The sequence below is a fragment of the Rosa chinensis genome, chromosome 2 (genome assembly GCF_002994745.2).
Source record: "Rosa chinensis cultivar Old Blush chromosome 2, RchiOBHm-V2, whole genome shotgun sequence".
Taxonomy (NCBI): domain Eukaryota; kingdom Viridiplantae; phylum Streptophyta; class Magnoliopsida; order Rosales; family Rosaceae; genus Rosa; species Rosa chinensis.
The window spans coordinates 4,592,730-4,609,240 of record NC_037089.1 but is presented as its reverse complement, the minus strand read 5'-3'; the positions used below and the strand labels follow the sequence as shown (position 1 = coordinate 4,609,240).

At 39.6% G+C, this 16,511-nt stretch overlaps 1 long non-coding RNA gene across 2 annotated transcripts; it reads right to left on the bottom strand.

Annotated features, from left to right (window-relative positions):
• Positions 1-12,152: 12,152 nt before the first annotated feature.
• On the bottom strand, positions 12,153-15,869 carry LOC112185442. 2 transcript variants are annotated; one of them, XR_005805900.1, is made up of 8 exons: positions 15,655-15,869; positions 14,946-14,996; positions 13,747-14,167; positions 13,297-13,533; positions 12,906-12,983; positions 12,736-12,821; positions 12,568-12,667; positions 12,153-12,490 (listed from the first exon to the last, which is right to left on the bottom strand). It is a non-coding gene; the product is annotated as an uncharacterized LOC112185442 (long non-coding RNA). The 2 variants fall into 2 exon arrangements; XR_002930282.2 differs by having other exon boundaries at positions 13,758-14,167.
• Positions 15,870-16,511: the final 642 nt, after the last annotated feature.

Sequence of the window (16,511 nt, the reverse complement as noted above, 5' to 3'; positions counted from 1 at the left end):
CCGTGTGTGTAGCTAGGTAGCGGACGCTCTCGCTACGCTTACCTGGTGATAAATTAATTTGAGGTAAGGTCGTGTAGTGGGTCTATGAGACCGGCCATCAGGTAATATTTGGTGCGCACGTATTGATTTGAGTAACATGCATCGATTTTCAAGAAAAAACTTGTTATTCCTTTTCGTCTTGTACCGGAGTGTACCAATTCTTATTTACCCTAGTAGTGATCTAGAAGCGCTTTAGACGAATAAGTTCGATACTTGATTCTAAAAAGTTTTCACCTCAAAAGGTATTTCGACGTTTCCGCTACGCGATTTATGAAAAGCGACTTAACTAAATTGCCTTGCGGGTTTTTAGGATGTAAACTGAACATTCAGTTTATGTCTTAGAGACACGCGGCACTGTGACGTGCTCAAGCTGATGAGATGCAGTTTGGGGCGTTACATTCACCAAGTTAACCATTACTAAATTTCCAAAATTTACAACAGACCCACTTCTTTAATCAAACAAAACCAATCGTCTAATTGCAAGGAGCTCATTCAAGCCAAGTTTCCAATAAAACTAATAATGCACAGAACCACTTAAACATTTAAGCAGCACCAAATCTTAATTTGCACTTGGTGAAACCTTAACTTCAATCAGTACAAACAATGCACGACCAAATAGATCCAATCTCAATTACCAATCTGTTTAAGCATTTACCCAAAGTAAAAGTCATCTTAAATCAACCTTCCTTCAATTCATACACCAAGTTACATTCATGCATCTTTTACTCAACAGAACACATCCACAATAATTTCAACACCAGCAAGACCAAAAATCCGGACCCTTACCATTCTTCTTCTCCAACAAGGATAACCCATTTATGCTGCTGTGAACTGGCTGCTCTATCACCACCCCCTTCTCAAATCCCTAGCAGCATAACATAATTAAAATCAACCCTCAACCAATTTTCGTAACCAAAACAGAGTTCCTGGTTCTTACCTAACCCAACTCAATTCGAAGCAGTTTTCCTCCTCCAAAAACCTCGAGTTCCCAGACTCTATGGACCTCAAAGCTCTCCAAATCAAATAACAAGTTATTAGAGTTCACTCTACTCAAACTAGAAGCTCCAGCTAAAGAGAAATCACAGAATTACCTCATCGGGAAGTCCTGACGATTCCAGCGACCGTGAGCGACGGAGTTACGGTGGTCCACGCGCCTGTGGTGGCACGTGAGGCGCGTGCGGTGGCTCTAGTCAGAGCTAGAGGTCGTGGGTCTAGGGCTTTGACAGATCGTGAAGCCCTGATTCCATCCTTGGAGGCGGCGTAGCTCAATTTCAATCGGAGGAGAGAAATCGATCTTAGCAAAAGCGAGGACTCTGACATAAGACGTGTAAGGCGCTCTCCGGCATCGGCAGTCAACAAGGATTCAAGGTTTGGACGACCGGCGAGTTATGAGTCGAGAAGTGATGGCGGTGTGGCGAGCTGATGGCCGGAAATCAAGGAAAGCCAACGAGTAGTGGCATCGTTGCTTTGAGGAACCGGTGCGGAGGCTGGAGGCGATTCATGTGGACGGTAAGCCTCGGGTTTGGATGGTGCGTCGACTGGTGGAGGCGATGTGATGAGATGGTGGCCGGAGCTGGAGTCTCCGGTGGTGGCAAAGAGAAGGAGAACGGAAGAGAGAGGTTGGGGTCGATGCATGGAGTCGATCTCTTATGGGTTTAGGTCGGATTGAGGTGGTGCTTCAATTGGTGGTAGCGGTGATGTGAGGAGGTGGCCGGATGATGTGGTTCCGGCGATGGCACAGGGAGAGGACGAGAGAGTGAGGTCGGGGAGAGAGAAAGAGAAACGCGGCCGAGAGGGAGAGAGTGAGAGAGTTTAGATTTTAGGGTTTCTGATTTCCTATTTATAGTTGCGTGTGCGAAATGTCCATTTTACCCTTGTGACGAATTACGAAACCCCCCTGACCGGTTACTTTCGGGTTTTAGGGTTCATTACTTTACTCGTTTTTCGTCAATGACTACTTTAGTAATTTCTCGACTTCGTCTAGAGTCCAAAACTCAATTTTCTTAAGACTCAACATTCAGAACTTTGTTACAACCCAACTTGTCTCCTTCTCAAATTTACTTCGACAATCTCTATCTCCATAAGCTCTGGTAAACCTCTAGGCCAAATGGAAGAAAACATTGGCCCAAACGAAAATTATAGAGCCCAAATTGTGATCTTGACACCAAAATAATTTCCGAAATCGATTTCTTCACTTAAATCACCTTGCGAAAATCTTATTGGCGAAAAATTACCTTCTAAAAATTAAATAAAATTTTCGGGGGCTCACACCTGGGATCAAGCTCTTTAAGGTGTGAGGTGGAGACAGAAAAGGCTTCAAGGTTTTGTATTCAAATTTAGTGTTTTAGCTTCTTGAATCAGGGATTGGCTATTTGTTTCAGGGTTTGGGCTTCATACTGATAACGTGTTGAAGGAAAACTGAAATTGGGAGAGAATTGAGTCGTGCTTTCATTGATAATAGGGGCCTCTTTATATAGAGGATTACAAGCAGAGTAACAGAGTTGTATATGGAAATGTAATTGTACATTGATTGGATATGTCCGATAATATCTCTAATGCTAACCCTATTACAACTAGAGCAAGTAACTTAGAGTTTGAGTCAGACACATATTCTGGATTTACTTGAACATTATATAATTAAACCAATTCTTGAGGGAATGGTTAAATTTTTGAAGTACTATATATGCTATCACATAATATAAATATTAATAAACAAATTAATTCCTATATGAGGATAAATAGTCAACAGACTATTTCGTAATTTGAAAAAATTGCAATACCTTTTATGGAAAAAAAAGAAGTTTCCCCAAAATAGGAGAGAAATTGTTGTAACTTTTTAATTTTAAAAAATAAAACCAATTGATATGTGCGGAGCACATGTTAAGGGGCTAGTTTATTATACAAAATTAGAGAAAAATAAAGATTAGGAACTAAAAATAATAAAGAACATGAATGGAATTAAAACTTAATGTGTTTGAAATTGTTTGGCAAAATAGGAATAATGAGAAGAAACCACTGCAAGTGGCCTAGTGGTTCTTGCCTAGTTGGGTGTGTTCCCAAACCTAGGTTCAAACCCCGAAGCTGTCAAAGTGGCAAGACATTGTGCTGCAATGCACAGTTGGAGCATTTCACATGCACCAAAGGGGTTTATCTTGGGCCTAGAAAGCCTTTGGGTTTCTCTTGACAAAGTCAAAAAAATGAACAATGAGAAAAAATAATAAAGAAATAGAAAAACATGACATATGTTATAGAGACACTGAAATTGAGAGGAATTTGCTGTATATTCTCATTGATAATAGGGGCTTCTTTATATAGAGGATTACAATACATAGATTTTGAATCATACAAGGAAAGATAATCTCTAGATTCTTCTAATTAAACCCTATTACCTCTAGGTCAAGTAACCTAGAGTTTGAGCTAAACACAATTTAGGGTTTTACTTGAACACTCCCCCTTGTGTTGCCCAAACGCGGTGCTTCTCTCGTTGCCTCGTTAAAAATCTTGCCGAGTAACAAAAATCCAGTGGGAAAAAAATAATTTCGGTCGAAGGGGAAAAAGAGCACAACACACCCTTCACGTTTCGAGGTGAACATGTAGACATCTCCTCCTGATGTCTGAGCCTCCCCCTGATGACTATGATCATGGGAGTTCAGATAATTTTCTCAAGCCAATTCTTGCCACATGTTTCTCGAACGTGGATTTGGGCAATGACTTAGTAAACAAGTCTGCCACATTGTCCTCAGATCGAACCTGGTTCACTTTGATCTTGAGGAGCTTCTGTTGTTGCTGATTGTAGAATATTTTGGCAATATGTGTTTGGTGTTGTCGCCTTTAATGTAGCCTTATTGCATTTGTTCAATGCAAGCAGCATTATCCTCATAAATGCTCGTTGGCTCATCTGTGGTAGACTTCAGACCACAATTGCTTCGAACATGTGTAATGATGGATCGAAACCATATACATTCACGAACTGCTTCGTGAAGAGCAATAATCTCTACATGATTCGAAGAGGTAGCGACTACGGTCTGCTTTGTAGACCTCCAAGATATCACGGTCTTTCCCATGGTGAAAACATAACTAGTTTGGGAGCAACTTTTGTGTGGGTCAGAGAGATACCCAGCATCAGCAAAACCTTTCAAAACACTTATATCGTTTTGGGATGGGGAGAGAGAACGCAGTCCACCATGTGTGGCGTCCCAGGCACTTGATGGGTCCGAATCCATCGTCTCTCTGTAGGGATAGAACAATCATATCAATCATACCACTTAGGTATCGAAAGACATCTTTAACACCACTCCAATGGCGTCGTGTTGGCGCAGAGCTACATCTAGCTAGCAAGTTCACAGCAAATTAGATATTCGGTCTTGTGCATTGTGCTATGTACAATAATGCGCCTATTGCACTTAGGTAGGGCACTTTTGCCTCTAGCACTTCTTCGTCGTCATCTTTTGGACGGAATGGATCCTTCTTTGGATCAAGACTACGGACGACCATTGTGGTGCTTGAAGGCTTAATCTTGTCAGTGTTGAAACGTCTAAGCATCTTTTGGGTATAAGCTGATTGATGAATCAGGATACCTTCTCTAAAATTGTGTTTTCCCAAGATCTTTCATCTCAAACTCGGATTTCAAGTGTTCAGTGGTTTCCCTTAACTTTTTAAGGATGCCAATTATGTTCATGTCATCGACGTAAACCGCTACTATTGCAAATCCAGAACTTGTCCTTTTTATGAACACACATGGGCATAGTTCATTGTTGACATATCTCTTTCCAATCAAGTAGTCACTTAGACAGTTATACCACATCCGTCCGGATTGCTTCAATCCATATAGTGAGCGTTTCAATCTAATCGCAATCGTGTTCCGTGGTTTAGAGCCACTTGATTTGGGTAACTGAAGTCCATCTGGGACCTTCATGTATATTTCCATATCTAGTTCCCCATATAGATATGCTGTAACCACATCCATAAGCTGCATGTTCAGTTTTTCAGAAACTACCAAACTGACAACTAGACAAGGTAGCGGAACGTAATGACGTTCATTACGAGAGAATAGGTCTCCTCGTAGTCGATTCCAAGGTGTTGTGAGAAGCCTTGCGCCACAAGGCGAGCTTTGTACCTTACAATCTCGTTTTTCTCATTACGCTTTCTAATGAATACCCATTTGTGACCGACTGGTTTGGTGTTGGGCGGTATTGGTACAACATTGCCAAATACCTTTCTTTTCACTAGAGAATCAAGTTCTGCCTGGATCGCATCTTTCCATTTTGGCCAGTCAGCTCTACGTTGGCATTCATCAACGGAGCGTGGTTCGATGTCATCGGTCTCAATAATCTCAGGCGCCACTGAATACGTGAATACATCATCAATGATGATGGAGTTTCTTTCCCACGTCCCATGTACACTAGTGTAATTAACAGAGATCTCTACGTTCTCAGGGATAGGTTCTGACATTGAGGTGTCCCCCAATGATGTCTCTTAGACATAACCATAATCTAGAACATTCTCATGGGACGGATTTTGAGTATCGATGATCAAAGGATTTGTTTGTGCCTCATTCGCTTTCTTTCTAGGGCGAGTATCCTTCAAACCAATCTGTCTACCGCGCTTCCTTGCAGGACCTACAGCCATAGACGCCACATCATTACCATTCTGGGCAATGGTGCCATCTCCTGGTGTCACAGGAGTGGCGTTATGTCCATTATTTGTGACATCAATCCTTACAGGCACGTTTGCAGCAGGTATGTGTGATCTTGTCACTTTGGCAACATCAGAAAATGCATCACGCAAAGTGTCTACTAAGTTCTGGAGCTCGATTATTCTTCGCACTTCAAGTTCAGACTGTGCGGTACGGGGATCTAGATGAGACATAGTGGGGACAGACCACAACAATTCCTATTGTTCCTGTTGAACATATGTGTTCTTATCTCCCCCTAACGATGGGAAGACTGTCTCATCAAAGTGACAATCCGCAAATCTAGCGGTAAAGAGATCGCCTGTCAAGGTTTCAAGATAGCAGACGATGGTTAGAGATTCATATCCAACGTAAATGCCCATTCGTCGTTGTGGACCCATCTTAGTACGCTGTGGCGGCATAATAGGCACATAAATGGCACACCAAAAATGCGTAAGTGTGAGATATCAGGCTCATACCCAGTCACTAGCTGTAACGCAGAGTAAGATTGGGTTGCAGTGGGTCGTAGAAGAATTAGCATCGCTGCATGCAATATTGCATATCCCCAAGCAGTTTCAGGGAGATTGGTGCACATAACCAATGTCCGTACTATCATATGTAGTCGTTTGATAGCAGCTTCTACGAGACCATTTTGGATATGAACATGGGGAATTGGATGCTTTACATCAATCCCCAATGACATGCAATAGTCATCGAACGTTTTTGATGTAAACTCCCTAGCATTATCAAGTCGAATCGACTTAATAGGATGATCAGGGCAGTGAGCCCGTAGACGGATAATTTGGGCGAGGAGTTTAGCATAAGCAACATTTCAAGTGGACAACAGCGCGACATGTGACTAGTGTGTCGACGCATCAGCCAATACTATAAAGTATTTAAAAGGTCCGCATGGTGGTTGAATTGGTCCACAGATATCCCCTTGGATTCTTTGTAAGAAAGGAATAAGTATTTTGGGGTCCTTTGCGTTGGACAGTCTCGGTCCTAATTTCCGAAAAGAACAAGCTTTGCAAAATGAGCGAGGGGCCTTAGAAGCAACCAATGAGGATTTTGGTTGGGCCTAAGCGTTTGTAGCGCTATTAGAAGCAAAATGTGTGACTACATCTCCCATCATGGCGTTGGAGCCATGAGAATTAGTATGTATGGCGTCATGCTCATGGTTAGTGCCATTGATGGCGTCATCACATGGGACTTGGGAGGCCCTATGGCTCCCCAAGACGGCTGCAGCACCAGATGTTGCAATTGTTGCGGTCTTGCTAAGTCTAGGAATACATTTTCCATTCTTGCTTCTTCTCACTCTGAAGAATGGATGTCCGTGTGAAGTCTTTAGTATACGGAGCATCATATCATGACCAGGGTGTCCTAGTCGGTCATGCCAAAGCCAATATGTGTCAGAATCCAAGGGATCTTCTCTTATAACATTATTGGATTCAATTGATTGAATTGTAGTGACATAAAGTCCACTAGATTGACACATAAGCTTCTCTAAGATGTGCTTCCATCCTCAATCATTAGAGGTAATGCAAAGGAACTATTTTTCATTCTCATTATGCGTTTCCGCATGGAATCTGTTGGCTCTTATATCTTTAAAGCTCAATAAGGTTCGATTTGCCTTAGGATCGTAGAGAGCTTCAGTGACTTTAATCAAGGTGCCATTTGGCAATAGGAATTTGGTCATTCCATGTCCTTGAACTAAACTTGATGGCCCAGCCATCGTAGTCACAGAGGAATATGTATGCAACATTTCTAAGAATAATTGCCTATGTCGTAGGAATAATTGCCTATGTCGTAGAATGGTATGCGTAGTTGCACTATCTGCAAGACATTGTAGTTCATCTATTCCTAAAAGAAAAGCTCATAATTAAAAAGGAGCCATAAAGAAAAGAAGTCAACTTTTATTAATAAGCCAAACGGAATTACATCATCGTTTCTTTAACCAGAGAAAATCTAATCCAATAAACTAGCTAATGCAAAACAATGGTAGTCGTCTAACTCATTTCGGTAATTCCAATGAAAATGTGACCATGTGAGTAGAGAGATGTCAGTGGAGCAAAGCTCACTTAAGTACTACTTATCTCAAAACCTTCCTAGACATCACACTTACACTGAGTACGCCTACTTTGAAGAAGGACTAATACCATTGACATCTACTACAAAAATAATATGGCAATTGCCTATATTTCTTAGAAAATAAAAAGACTTAATCAAAATCGCCAGTTTCTGGGTCTTGATCCTTGTAGTCTTCCACCCTTAGATCAAGATCACTATCTTGATCTTCTTGTTCCATGTAATTTTCCTCCCTTGCTTCACGATACATCTTGTATGCGTTTGCAACATTCTGGGATGCTTTACACGCCCTTGCCCAATGTCCTGGTAGTCCACATCTGAGACAAGCATCATTATGGTCAGGTTCCCTTGATCGAGGCGCTCTAGGAGCACTTTGAGGACGGTTATTGCCTTTGGTGGCGTTACCACCATAACCGGAGGCTTGGCCTCTCACTCTTTTCACAAGTTTCCCTCCTCGGTTTCGTGTAAGCCTATCTTGGCGGTTTCCTTCCTTTTTGGGGCGAGAATATGGACCAGAACGTCCAGAGTTATCCCTATTCTTAAGGTTTCGCTCCTTGCGTCCTCCCACGGGTCTAGAGTTATAGTTCTTCACAAGTATGTTGTCGTGTTTTTCAGCTACATTCACGGTACTAATTAGCTCATGAAATCTTGTGATGCGTCTAGCATTGACATCAATCTGATAGTTTTTGGCTATCATCAATGCAGAGAAGGGGAAGGTGGAGAGAGTCTTCTTGATCAATATCATATCAGTGATTTTCTGTCCACAGAATTCCATCATAGACTTGATACAAAGTGCTTCTAAATTGTAGTCAAGTACAGACTTGAAATCACATAAGCAGAGGCTATGCCATCTCACTTCTAAGTCTGGAAGCAGGGAATCATGGACGTTGCCAAACGTACTCGAGTTCTACCCATAATTTTCTTGGGTCTTCCTCATTAAAGTACTCATTCTAGAGCGTGTCATTCATGTGCCTTGTCATGAGAATGATGGTTTTAGCTTCATTCGCCTCTCTCTTAGCTCTATTTGCTTCAAAAGCAGCAGCTTGTTGAGGAGTAAGCACGTCCTGACTTGGCACTTAGATTGTACTCAGGATCCCATCAGCCTTAAGATGCTGGCGCACATCATGGACCCACTTGTGGTATCCTGCGCCTGTTGTCTCTAGTGGAGTGAAGCTCAACTTGTTCAGGTTACTCATCTTGAAAAACAACAAGAAAATAGGGCTAGTTTCGGAGCAAAGAAGGCTACCAAGAAAAACTATAAAATTTCTGAGCGTAGTCGCTTCCAAGAAATTAGGGATTTTCTAAGCGTAGTCGCTTCCAAGAAAAACCCGATTCCAAGAGGGGTTTTGGATTAGATCGAAACAATGATGTATGTGGTCGATCATTTTTCTTCTCAACAAACTTTAAGTTTGGAGGACTCTACAAGCTCCAAGCTTGGACTGAGCACAAACCCCCACAGTTCAGCTATTGGTCTCCCATATGAAGAAGAAAGGGGGGTAGAAGAAGAGATGTTGGAAGTCCCCGAGAAAAAGAAGAGAAAAGTAATAAAAACTTCAAAAAAAGGGGAACTTTTAGAAAAGTTTACCTTGAAAAATTGCCTGAAATCTTGACCGGAAAAATGTCGCTGAAAAGTGGCCGGAAGTCGCCAGAAAAAGGTTGTCCGGCGGTGTTGACTGGAATTGACCGACCTGCTGATGTGGCACTGGTTGTTGACGTGGCAGGCTGACTGGACGCTGACTGTGTGCCTGTATGGACGCTGACGTCAGTGGACCGCGTTGCTGGGCTTCTGGGCTTCGCTAAGCTTCTGGGTTAGGCTTACAGGGACAGGACATAGAGAAAATCTACAGGCTGAAGGTGAGGCGGCGGTTCAGGGCAAGTGGACTTCTGGTGAGCGGTTCAGGGACTTTTTGGTCGGTTCCGGTGGTCAAATTTCCTATTCCGGGTGTCTGGGATGGAGACGCTGCAGGTGGTGGAGTATGGCGGCAGGAGGTGGTGAGGATGTCTTCGAACTGGGCAGAGAGGATTTCGGTATTTCCGGGGTCGGTTCTAGTATTTTCCTACCGGTTTTGAAGGTGGCACCGCCGGTTCTGGCTTCCTGGAATTTGGATCTTCAAGGTGGGCGGCGGTGGTATCTGGAATTTGAAGGCTACGAATTTAGGGTTTCAAGGTTAGGGTTTCGTGCTGATAACGTGTTATAGAGAAACTGAAATTGAGAGGAATTTGCTATGTATTCTCATTGATAATAGGGGACTCTTTATATAAAGGATTACAATACATAGAGTCTGAATCATACAAGGAAAGATAATCTCTAGAATCTTCTAATTAAACCCTATTACCTCTAGGTCAAGTAACCTAGAGTTTGGGCTAAACACAAATTAGGGTTTTACTTGAACAACATATGAATTTTGTTTTTGATTTCTGTGTATGAGGCTAAACAGTGGGAGTGAATTATACCCCATATATGCAGATATGCTGTCTATGATTTTGACTTTGTGACCGCTGAAGACTGTCAGAAAGCAGGATTTTCTTCATTGCATGGTAATTCTACAAGCTATAACCATCCGACTTTCAAAGTGTCACATATCTCTTTTCAATTTTTGCTTATGTTCTTAATCATATATATATATAGGTCCCTTGATACATCAAAGGTGAGCAACAAGACGATTTATGCAGGCTCCACGGACAAGAGAGAATTAATGCATGGTATCCAAATAGAGCTGCAGGCCACTGACCCAACTGAGAGGATCTTGGTGTTATCAGAAGTCGTGCCAGCTAAGAAGTTGTCTTTGCAATGGCGATTTTCCTCAAGTTCTTTTTTCAATTTAGGAGAATGTTAATAGTTTTTGGGGCTGTGAATTGAGACAAATTTTAGCTAAAATAGCTAAAGAGTTATAATTCTAAAAGTATAGAATTATGATACTTTTAGTGGTCTCAATAGGAGATGAGTCAAGTTACTTTAGAATTTGTCTCTTTAGCAATGCTAGCCATTTTTGAGTCAAATTTTAGCTAAAGTAACTAAAAAGTTATTTTCGCTAGCCACTTTAGAATTACGTCTGCATCAATGCTCTCTATTTTAGCTAGTTTTGAATTTATATTATTTTTTAAATGAAGATTAAATAGTTTAAATGTATTTATAAATTACATAAAATAACTTAAAAGGAATGTTTTAAATTATAGAGAGTCTCATCCCGCTCTCTATATTTAGGAGCGAGATAGCTAAAAATTATAATAGAGAGCCACTTAGAAGTCTGATGCAGCTGCTAAAATAGATAAAAAGCTAAACATGCTCTCCAAATTAGCTAAGGAGCCAAAATAGAGAGTCTGCTAAAGATGCTCTAATTGTATGCGCCTTGCTATATTTTGGCATAAAAAAAAAGTCCAATTTTGATGAGGACAAAGAATGGAAATTAATTTGAATGCAATACTCTTGAAGATTTGGTACGTGCATAAGAATGATTCTTTGAGAAATATAACTTCGTCTCAATTTTGATGAAGACCAAGAATGAAAATTTGAATGCAATAGTACTTCTTCTAGCTAGGTATAGGTGTAAAACAATGATGCAAATTTCTACAATCCAAGATCATATCATAAGCACATAAACACATATCTTAAGACATACATATATGTTCGTATTAAACATACGCTAACATTTTGAAATGCTACTAATTATTTAGATCCCTTTATCTTTGATGTCCTGAATATGGTGTACGCTTATGTATATATATATACCTCTCTCTCACATAGTTCCCATTTGCAGAGTTAAATGGGGACCAAATTTTTAGGACTAGAATCCTCCCACAGACGGCGCCAATGTTAATGTTTAAAAGTCTAGCGGTAGCTGGACTTTAGTTAACGCTGATCCGGAGGGCGGATCGATACCTCTGTTGTTGGTGGTTCCCGTTACCTGTCAAGTAAAATACAATGGGCGTCAGAGGGAGACCGCGCTGGGCGGTCTTCGACTCTCCGATGCCTAAATTAGTCAGTGTATTTATGTTGACAAAGTAACAGTAGGTAAGTATTGAATGCGTAATAAATAAGGAGAGAGGAGAGGACCTTTTATAGGTGAGGAAGAGGATGATCTTCTCCTTGTTTTCGATGTGGGACTGATGTGCTTCAGTTCCCAGTTTCAGTAGCTTCTGATGCTACCTTGACACGGCGCGTGGCGGCGCGTCGGCGGTACTTTGGGGTTGATCCGGGGCTCAGGCGGTAACCTGGCTATCTGTCTTTACGCCAGTCACTCATGAGGTGGGCGTTGGTACCCCTGGCGGTACCATGAGCGTGGCTCATTATAGCTAATTATGCTTGCAAATGCACATGTATGTACACATATATTAATGTAGTTGATTCTTGTTTGTGATATAGGTAATGGAAAAATATATGTAGCATATACCACCCTTATATTGATAGATTTTTTTTTTTTTATATTGTTGTTTTCATAAATGGTAGTATCAATTCATGAAGACAATAGTCTGCCAGTTTTGTGACACCTTTATGTTTCTCTGGACATGCAAGCGGCATAGATTTTGAATCAATTAAATTGCTTAATACTTTATTTTAGTGTGTAACCTGAGCACATTTGAATGTTCTGACTTCTAATCAGATATCATGCTACTTTATTGAGGGACTTACGGTTTTCTTGCTTCGAATTCAAAGAGTTGCCCAACTGCAATTGTAGTGCCATCTAATAATATGTCCTGCATTGAATAAGTTATTCAATTTTGAATCATTATGAAATCAAGGCCAATAAATAGAAATAGTAATTGAAACCTACTTGCCTTCTGGAATTCTGCTTAGAGCATCAAAGTTATTGGCGCCTCAAGTTGAAAAAAGCAAGTCTGCAGATCCAGTTTTCTTACAGCCGCCAAAATAACCTGGTTAGGGTATTAGTAGTGTCTTGAGAATTGGTAAAATTTCTTTTGATGTAGTATCCATGTCCAACCTTTTTGGCAGTCAAAAGAAGTTTTTCAGTGTACCACTCGTAGTTGAAACCAACTGAAATCCAGATCATAGTCGGAGAATTGAAACCTGAGAGATATTAACACACTGATATGATAAAACACATGTATATATATTATTCGTCAAATATACCTGAGCATAAAAATTATGTACCTGCAATTGGAGCCTTTTCTTAATGAATATCATTTGCCTTTATCTAGGATTCGGCTTCATCAATTGCAAAAGAATGCGCTGTCATTTAAAGTAGGAGTATCAAGACCATTTTATATGCTGAAAGCTGACATTAGAGGATTGATATAATATATATTATGATCTACACAGAAATTGTCCTTAAACCATTTCATACTTCATAAATAAATAAGTCGAAATGGACATGAAGTAATATATGGAACCCTGTTTGAGTATTTCAATGCACGCTTAATTTATTTGAACTTTGCCATCTTGCAGGTTATAGCATAATTGATGATTCTAAGCAGAATAGCATGTGCATACTCTGTTTCAAATTCTTTATACAAAGGAGAAAAGGCAAGATACTGGCCAATACCTGTTTTGCTGTTTTAAGCTTTTGAGCATGCAGATTGAGGTTCTTCAGATCGATCAATAAATGAAACATTGGAACATAAAAGAGAACCATAGTAAAATGAAATAAAGAAACAAAATTATACAAAGAAAAGTTTCAATTTTCTGCATCTAACCTTCAGATGTGACCACTGTGTGATTGCATTATTTCTGAAATCCAGATTGTAGAGTATCTTATTGTAAGCCAACTCAGTGAGGAGACCTTGAACCAAACACATTTATTTTGTTAGTGAGGAAAATTAAGTAGATAGATAATGAATAAATGAAGCTTCAACAAATTGTATGAAAAAAAAAAATGAAGAAAGAATAAAATAAAAACCAAGTTTGAACAATACAGTGAACAGGTAAGGATGGGAAATAAATACATATGATTAAGAACTACAGTTTCATATGTATCATTAAATAGTAGAATTACCAATTGTCTACCTCAAGAAAAGGGCATCTGCATCAAAGAATCCCTGAAGTACAGTGGCTAAATGAGTTCATTTTCACCATCACCTCCAGTCACAAAGAAGTAAAGGTCTTGGACAAACTTATATAAAACGTTGCACTTGAACATCATAACCTCCGCAGCAAAAGATACAATAGTAAATTATGAAGACTGCAATTCTAGTGATATAACATGACTTTTTGTAGCATATCAATAAAAGAAAACGAAAAAGAAAAAATCGGAGCACTGTATGTACTTCAATGATATCATTGTTGCATAACTTTTATCCATGCATTTGTCTTTGGTCTTAATCAACATAGATTTTTCAAGCTAGCTTTGTAGCATTTGTTGGCCAATTATTAGAGTACGTAATACGCTTCCTTTCACAGTCTAGAAGAAGAATGTTCTTCCAGATGAAATAAAAATCGGGATCAGAATAATACGTGTAAGGATAAATCCAAATCCTATACACAATTAGCCTAATGGATCCATTCAATACATATCATATGTTCTATTTCAATGGCATCAAGCTTCTATTCATCATGGCAATCCAAATTCATACACCAAAGCAACGCTTACATACTATACCAAAAGTCTATCAGCTTCAAGCTAAAGTCTAATTGATCCTTGCCAGAATTCACAATAGCACTTTATCCTTGCATCTTAATTGTGATTGAACATTACTCACTATTTGTAAGGTGTCTAATTGATTTCAAAATCAGCATAATTTCTCATACACATCAGTTGGTGACTTCAGGTATCAATTATCAAGCTTGTAAAGTACATGAAATCTGAAACTGGGGAACCACAAAAGGAATTTAAAATTCAAACTGAACTGTTTTGCTCCTAATAAAATGAAATACAAAGATCTGTTGTTGTGAACTCAAAATAATCACAGCTTAGTTCCCAATAAATTGCACTGAAGAAATCGATAGAGTTAATTTGAACCGACATATATCATTAGAAATGTTAGAAAACTCGATAATCCAATTAAAATTTTAGACCATCATGCTCACTCATGATAATTTACCAATCAGCTTGATCATAAAGACACCATATTACTAAAATAACCTATTCACAATCAAGTATAAAATAATAAAACCAACCTTATCAACATGAACATCAATACTGACAATTCTATAAATAAACTGATCCAGAAACACTAAGCACAACTCTTTACATACCTGAGTTCAAAACACTTCCAAATTTTGATTGCACACTGTTCCTATTATATGCTGAACAAAACCAAATAAATCATCCATCACAACCATATAAACCATCATAACCAAAACAAATTCTCTCATTCAAATACAACAATGGCCAAATAAACTAAATCATTGTCTCCCAATTTAGCAACAGAAAGCATTAGCAAGCAAAAAGGTGGGATCATTCAAAGCCACTTGATTTAGATGGCTGGATCTATAAGATGGTTTGTTTACCCGAAGTGAAATCTTAATCAAGGACAGACAAATAAAATAAGCAAGCAAAAATCCTGCGAAGATGTTTCATGTATTTTTCTTTATTCTTTTTATTGGCTTGAGTCCTTTCATTCCCTATTCTCCTCCCTTGTTTTAATTTGATTTGAACAGGTTTCAGATCATTGCTGGAAAGATTGCTGATTGTAAACGATAATTAAACTACTATATGTGCAGTGGGCTTTATCTCTCTTCGACTGAAGCCCCTCAGTTCGATTCAGAGTTTTCATGCAGATGGAGAAGAAACAAATCCAAGACTTCAGGACCAACCCATCTTTTCAAACATTCAACAATCAAAAGACAAAAATCTCAGACCTAAATCACCACAAACATAAAAAACCAAATAAATTGAACCCCAACCACAACGAAAACCACCGATACAAAACCACAGAAGCTTACGCATCAACCAAAAACACACCTCCAATAACAACCCTTTTCTCCTCTTCCTCCGATTCCAAGAACCCAATATTATCTATAATCTAAAGCGCGTGGACTGTTCACTGGGGCGTCACTGTTCATTCGAGCCCCAATTGAATGACGCTTTTGCTCAGTTTCGGGTCTTTGTCGATAGTCGTCGCATTTCCAGTATTTCTTTTTGAGATGGCTCTCAAAATATGAGCACCCGTAACTGAGCAAATGCACCATAGAAGAAACGTATGGAAGATTATGGAAGCATGGCAGTCGGTGATTAAAAGAAAATGGAAGGGCAAAAGCGTCATTCAATTGGGGCTCGAATGAACAGTGACGCGCCAGTGAACAGTCCACGCACTTTAGATTATAGATAATTAGAGGATCAATAATCGGAGATGGAACGATTTTTTTGTCAAGTAGCATGACATGAAAGATCCGACAGACAATTGTCCATGAGGCCGAAAGCTACAATTTCCTTCTTTCCATCAACTTGTTCATTTTCCATTAAGCACTACCACATATCAGGGCTTCAAACACCATTTACAATGGTTTGAGTTGGGTATTGGACACCAATTAATGGTGAGTAAAAGCAATAGCAACAGCCCAACTACTATTGTTGTATTGGTTGGTATAGCTAGCGTGACAATTACCCATGGGCTTACCATAACTTTTTTGGTGCATCAGATTGTTGGTACTGTTATTTCATTTGTGATTTGCTTCAACACACCAAAGTTGTGTTATGTACGTCTCTCCACCAATGGTGAAATACGAAAATGTTCACCTGGTCAGTTATTGACCAAGAAAATAATGTTCAACCACCCTTAGATGTAGATCCAAGGGCAGATAGAATTATTATTAAGTTGA